The sequence below is a fragment of the Triturus cristatus genome, chromosome 4_2, assembly GCF_964204655.1.
Source record: "Triturus cristatus chromosome 4_2, aTriCri1.1, whole genome shotgun sequence".
NCBI classification, from domain to species: Eukaryota; Metazoa; Chordata; class Amphibia; order Caudata; family Salamandridae; genus Triturus; species Triturus cristatus.
Window position 1 is genome coordinate 238,568,974 of NC_140586.1, and position 6,000 is coordinate 238,574,973.

The following is a 6,000-nucleotide window of genomic DNA, read 5'->3' on the forward strand; positions in this document are numbered from 1 at the left end:
CAAGGGGAGAAGGGGCAGTGACGTAACATAAGCCCACACAGACAGGGGTCCCCCTCCAGCCCTGGCAGGCCCCTTGAAAGAGAGCTCCCCCACCATGTACCTTGCAGGGGACCAGGTGGGCAAAAAACGCAACAAAAGCCTCGTTAACGAGTAAATGGTCTTTTAAAGACCTGTGAAGTACTCGGATCCGGCTGCAATTAGACGGACGCCAGCCCACGAGGCTCTCTCAGCCGGGCTGATACACATGACGGGGGGGGCTGAAGCCCGGTGAGGCCAATGGGTGTTGCGCGCCTGCAGGGGACCCACCCTCAAGTTTAGTTACGCCACTGGAGGGGGGGGGAGGGAGATTGGGGGTGGGTAGAGAAACTCTGGTTGCGGGTTATTGTGGGAAGCAGGCCTGGTGAACACTGCTGCGCTGGGGATACAGTCATACATACCATGTGTGCGGTTTATTTTACTCTGGCAAAGCTTATTCGGACTTCAATCCTTCTGAAGTCGGAGACTCGGGTACTGTTACAACGCACGAGCTACAGTCAGTCATTTGAGTCTAAAACTGATGTTTTACCATCTGCTAAAATCCCAATTCCGGGAACCTTGTCAGGCGTGCAGGTCACTGAATGTTTCCACCCTGCAATGGTAAAACGTGTATTAATGAACAATCAAGGGCAGGAGGGGCGTGTGGTGTCTGATTGCAAGTGCTGCAGTTTCCATCCAAAGGTTTCTTCGTTTTCTGCTCCTGTGGCAGTAGTGTCTGTGTGTGTGTGGGAGGAGCAGTGGGGCGGGGGGGGCGGGAGTGTAAAGCAAGTCTGTTTTCTTAAGAGGCGAAATGATTCCAACTCTGGAGGCGATGCTGTTTAGGCCATGCAGCTACAGCTCGGACTGGGGGAGGCTGTGGGTTCAGGACATATGTCCCGCTCTGCAGACAGCTTTCAGCCCCTCCTTTCTCTACAGAAAGGAGACATACGGAGGGGATGGAAGCCAAAAGGAGGCAGCGGAGAGCAGATGTCAGCACAGATTGGGTAGTGGGTACCTCGAAATGTTAAAAAAACAAGGAGGACCGCATGGCTCGCTCGTAGCCGTTGTCCCAAGTGACGCCCGCACTCCGACGCGCGGAATCACTCACCCGGCGTCCTTTCAAAGCGCGTGTAACCTGAGACGCCACGAGCTACAGTCAGTCATTTGAGTCTAAAACTGATGTTTTACCATCTGCTAAAATCCCAATTCCGGGAACCTTGTCAGGCGTGCAGGTCACTAAACGTTTTCACCCTGCAATGGTAAAACGTGTATTAATGAACAATCAAGGGCAGGAGGGGCGTGTGGTGTCTGATTGCAAGTGCTGCAGTTTCCATCCAAAGGTTGCTTCGTTTTCTGCTCCTGTGGCAGTAGTGTCTGTGTGTGTGTGGGAGGAGCAGTGGGGCGGGAGTGTAAAGCAAGTGTGTTTTCTTAAGAGGCGAAATGATTCCAACTCTGGAGGCGATGCTGTTTAGGCTATGCAGCTACAGCTCGGACTGGGGGAGGCTGTGGGTTCAGGACATATGTACCGCTCTGCAGACAGCTTTCAGCCCCTCCTTTCTCTACAGAAAGGAGACATACGGAGGGGATGGAAGACAAAAGGAGGCAGCGGAGAGCAGATGTCAGCACAGATTGGGTAGTGGGTACCTCGAAATGTTAAAAAAAACAAGGAGGAAGCTGCGAGCTGCACGAACCTGATGCTGGACACCACCGCCTTTCTCCGAGGCACAGCAGAAATGCCTCGGAGAAACGCAGCGTCCTTTTCGGATTCGGGGGCGTGTTTTGCTGTTGTCTCCTCCCTGAGACTTTTCGCAAAAAACACGCCCCCCGATCCGAAAAGGACGGGGCATGATAGGAGTGACGGGACCTCTTCTCCAATGGCTGGCCAGCATTTACTAGGCCAGCCAATGGAGAACAGGGGAGAAGAGGGGCGGGTTCAAGCCCCTCTTCTCCCAAGTCATTATCTCTCGCGAGCGAGACTGCGCAAGCGCAGCCATCGCTAGCCGAGACCTAACAAAGGTTGCTTCGTTTTCTGCTCCTGTGGCAGTAGTGTCTGTGTGTGTGTGGGAGGAGCAGTGGGGCGGGAGTGTAAAGCAAGTGTGTTTTCTTAAGAGGCGAAATGATTCCAACTCTGGAGGCGATGCTGTTTAGGCTATGCAGCTACAGCTCGGACTGGGGGAGGCTGTGGGTTCAGGACATATGTCCCGCTCTGCAGACAGCTTTCAGCCCCTCCTTTCTCTACAGAAAGGAGACATACGGAGGGGATGGAAGACAAAAGGAGGCAGCGGAGAGCAGATGTCAGCACAGATTGGGTAGTGGGTACCTCGAAATGTTAAAAAAACAAGGAGGAAGCTGCGAGCTGCACGAACCTGATGCTGGACACCACCGCCTTTCTCCGAGGCACAGCAGAAATGCCTCGGAGAAACGCAGCGTCCTTTTCGGATTCGGGGGCGTGTTTTGCTGTTGTCTCCTCCTTGAGACTTTTCGCAAAAAACACGCCCCCCCGATCCGAAAAGGACGGGGCATGATTGGAGTGACGGGACCTCTTCTCCAATGGCTGGCCAGCATTTACTAGGCCAGCCAATGGAGAACAGGGGAGAAGAGGGGCGGGTTCAAGCCCCTCTTCTCCCAAGTCATTATCTCTCGCGAGCGAGACTGCGCAAGCGCAGCCATCGCTAGCCGAGACCTAAACATCCTGTTGAGGCCAAACCCCGGTTTAAGCCAGATGAACAACCATAAGATGAGCGGTCTCAATTGAATTGTGTCATACAAAAACCCTTCCCCCAGGTCTTTATGGATGATGAAGGTGAATGAGCTGCTGGGGAGAGCAAGACTCCATCTAAACACATATTCTTAACCCATTTTAAGGTAGTTTTATTGGCATACCCTTCAGATGTCACAGCTGTAAGACACCATGGACCCACGTTTAGCTTTGTTCAAACATTGCCCCAACCGATTTTTGCACTAGCCTGGCAGAAAAGTAAAAAAGACTGGAGCAATGCTTCTAGCAAAGACATGCCTTCTTTACCTAATCAATGGTGGCCAGGTAATAGTAGAATCAAACAAAATACCAAGATAAGGTTTTTACTTTGGAACAAATGCTGCCCTTACAAAAGTGAGTTTTGCTATTGGTGTTTCTGGATTCTGTTGCCATTGTGAGAAGTTTGGTGAAGTTGATGCTGTGTTCAAGTGTGTCCACATAATTACTAAAGAGGTCTGGTAATATTTGGAGACCTTGAACCGTCCTTGAAACTAAAACAGTATAGTCTACTTCTAAAAATGCTGGGACGGTCTGGTCATCTAACATAGGCAGGTTGCAACCACCAGCTACTAGGACTCGCTCTAACTTGTTTACATAAAAAGTTAATGAAAAGAGGGCCAGGATATCAACTTGTCTGGCCCCCATATTGAGTGAAAAGTAATCGGTACACTCTCCCATCGACCACATCTGACAAGCTCTCAGGTTAATTTGCAGATCACATTAAAAGAGGACAATGTTTTTGTCAATACCCAAGTCGAACATTATGGACCACAGCTTTTCTCTGTTAACCCTATCGAAGGCGTAGCATAAGTCCGTAAAAGCAAAATGTATGCCTCCGGGTCTTGCTACAGTGTTCTTATTAATTAAAAGATACAAATGTAGATATTGGTCCACTGTGCCCTTTCCTGGTCTGAGGCCATATTGAGCTTCAGAGAGCACATTATGTTTTTTTTACCCAGGACATTAGTCTAGATAAAAGCATTTTCCCTGTTAGTTTGATTTCAGAACCTAGCAGAGAAGAACACCAATGGTTGTCTCTTGAACCCTTTTAAATAAAGGGACAATGACTGATTTAGACCATGAGTTGGGCAAACTATGTTTAAGGGCCTCATTCAAGTAGCTGGTCGATATCTGTGTTTGCAGAAGTACGTTTGGCTTGAATAGGTCCATTGGAACCCCGTTAGGACCGGGGAGAGCAAGGACATAATCTCTTGATTCTTCCCAGTCAAAGGAAAGCGAAAATCCTCTGGCGGGTGCTAGAACTGGGTGGAACTCAGTGAGACCAAAGTTGGGACCATACCTGTCCATAAATTGCTTCAACATGTTTAACCCACAAGTTGGCTGTAATGTGTTATGATGCAGAACTTCCGGAGTCAGGATTGAATAGGGGTCGGCTCACGATCAGTTTGAGTAAAGATGAGTTAAAATCACAGGACTTAAACACTAGTCGAATAAAAGCATTGCCCAAACAGGGCTCTGACTACTCTAACATGTTCAACAGTGAGATGAGAGATGTTTGCTTTATAGAAATCAATAACGAGCAGTCTACGTGAGCCACAAGCCTAGTATATTGGACAAGCCAATGTCCAATGGTTCTGGCTTACACTTGAGAGCAAGGGAAACTAAAGTCAAAAGACCGCCCTTAGCCCTCCCCAACTGCACGCAGGCGCAAAAATAAAAAAAGAACACAATAACTATTTAGGAAGAAAGCATGATTTACCTTCCCAAGCTTCCTGAAGACAGAAGATATAAAAATAAGGAGGACGGCCAAGAAGGTTCATCCCTAGTCAGGCGCACAACACCCATTGGGCTGAGAGGGCTTCAGCCCCTCCTCACCCCCGCCAGGTGCTGTGGGCTGGGCTGAGTCTGCCAGGCAGTAATAAATGTTCATCCAGGCTATTACTCTGTCCGTCCTAAAGTCCTGGCATTCACAGTAAGCTGTTTATCTTTCTACCTCTTTCTGTCTATCAGCAGCCCGCCTGCATGGCCCTTTCATTGCCTAATCGCTGTCTCTGCATGACAACAGTGACGAGCCTGGCACTGTGAAAAGGTTGATAGGTGCGAAGTACAGCCAGCCATTCCAGTCCCGAATGAACACAGGGTATCATGCACCCATATCACAGGCTTGTACAGAGAATGTAGGGGAGATGTGAATTTAAAGAGGACATGTGATAGATCTATATAGGGGTGCCACTTTTTCAGATTCAAATGAGGCCGAGGCTAGTATGTAAATAGCAACTGATGGAAACATTTGCTGTAAGCCTTTTTGGAAATTTCACTCATGACTGTTAACTTTTTTGCTTTAACAATTTCATTTTATTTTATAATGTCACCAAAGTAAAATTACAGAGTTTGAAATTAACACAGTACAGTGACTTGAGTGTTAAAGAAAGTATAGTAGTCCTGAGGAGTTCGCAATACTCACTCGAAATTATAGACCAGAATAAGACGTCATCTGGAGCAGAGTGAATATGAAGCCTGCAACTATTGAACAACCAAGTATCAAAGTGATCAAGTCAGATCATAAGAATTTTTTTCACCCAAATGTTGAACAGCAAAGAGTAAGACGCTGTTAGATTTAATAATCATTTAGGAATTATGTATATTGCTTGGAAATTATTTTGATGCAAAATATGCAGGGCCACTGGAATTCTGCGGCAGGAGAGAGACAATTTATGCAGCAGGGTTGAGTCCCTTATGTGACAAAAGGCAAATTATGCAGCAGAACGCGACACACTTTGGGATAGTATTGCTTTATCAATTTGTCATTTTTACACTTGTTAACACTGTCTAAGCATTAGTGGCATCCATTAGTACCAGTTTAACACCCAAATACAGAAATAAGCAACAGAATGGTGACAAGTCACCATTTGCAAAGGGCATCCTACTGCACTGCCACACAGGTTGCTACATTTTTAGTAACTTTTGAACTGTTTGAGCTAAAACAATTTTTTTTTTGTTCACTTCTGCAGATTATGAGACGGATGATAGATTATGTGGCAAATGCAGCAAATCTACAGCTATGGGAACAAGCATTTGCAATGCAATAGGTCTTGCATTTACAAAAGTTTGAGCTAGTGGCATTGAAAATAACAATACCTTTTATTTATGTTTTGTTATTTAAAACGTAAACAGAAGGCATTGTCGTTGACAAAGCCATGAGCTCAAGCTTGCATATGCGAGACCTATTGCATTGCAAATGCTTGTTTTGTGTGTGTGCAGTTTTA